Consider the following 1,507-nt stretch of genomic DNA (forward strand, 5'->3'; position numbering starts at 1 on the left):
CAAGTGGCTGAGCACTCCACAGACACGTGTACCCTTAACGTAGTTTTCGGGGATATTCAGAGTGACACAGTGTGACAAGGCTGACCCTTTGAATTACAGGCACAACAGAAACAGGAAGTAAGTGTGAGAGAAAGTTGTGGCGAAAGAGTACAGCAGGGTTCGCCACCCCACCCCCCTGCCGGAGCCTCGTGGAGCTTTAGGTGTTTTCGCTCAATAAACACTCACAACGCCCGGTCTGGGAATTGAAACCGCAATCCTATGACCGCGAGTCCACTACCCTAACCACTGGGCCATTGCGGCTCCACATACAAATGTATACATAGACAACTACTCACATATATATATACACAATACGTCTCCGTGCATATGTGCTAATACGTTTCTAATATACAACTTTGTTGTTGCTAGTTAGAGAAAGAGGAAAAGAAAAAAGAACAAAACAAATCAAAATAAGTAGTTGGGGAGGTGGGGGAAGAAGAGAGAAAGAGAAATGTTTGAAAATAGCGTTCCTAGTGATGAGAAAAAGAAGAAAAGGTAAGATACAGCAAGATACAGAATAGAAACAAGAGCACTTAGAGAGCGCAAACCTCTGCCAAGGCAACACCAACATCCTCTCAACGATTAACCAGAGATTACTTTTAAAATGAGAATATCTGAAATAAACTTCTCTGCTTTCACAACGAGAATACTACAAATGAATCCGACCGCTCTCAAAACTTAAGTTAAAAAAAAAACAGGAAAAATAATCGAGAATCCTTCTCCGGTATCGGATTGGTCCCAAAATCTAATCAGTTCGTGCCAGTCATGAGGACAAACATCCCTGAAAGTTTCATCCAAATCCATTCAGTGGTTCTTGAGATATCTTGTCCACAGACAAACAAACAAACACGACTGAAACAATACCTCCGCTTACGCTAAGACGGAGGTAATAAATAGAAATAAAATTGTTGAAAGAAGGAACAATTTCAGGGTTGTAGATTAAATAAAATCAATTATAAAATAAAATTAAATTGCTAAAAATATTATTTGTGTAACAGAAACTTGAAAATTAGTAAAGTTTTGACCTCGGTGAAACATCGCTAAACAACTTGTCCAGCTCACTAAAATTCTGTCAGGAACGTCACCTTATTAACAATGATAATAATAATAGTAGATAAAAGCAATGAAAGTAAAATGATTAAATAATAATAATAATAATGATAATAATAATAATAATAATATGGCTAAGAAGGAATATATTCACAGACACGACAGAGCTGGGACCTATATACACTGGAAGCTATGCCAACATTATGGAATAGCAACAGAAAAAAGATGGTATAAACACACGCCAGAAAAGGTCACAGAAAACGAGAAAGCAACCATACTCTGGGATATGCCAATACACACAGATAGAGAAATTAAGGCAAATAGACCAGATATAGTTGTCAAAGATCATGAAGAAAAAAAAATGCTTTCTAATTGATGTATCAATACCAGCAGATGACAACGTTTCTCTAAAAGAAAT

Source organism: Octopus bimaculoides, chromosome 25 (assembly GCF_001194135.2).
Source record: "Octopus bimaculoides isolate UCB-OBI-ISO-001 chromosome 25, ASM119413v2, whole genome shotgun sequence".
NCBI lineage: Eukaryota > Metazoa > Mollusca > Cephalopoda > Octopoda > Octopodidae > Octopus > Octopus bimaculoides.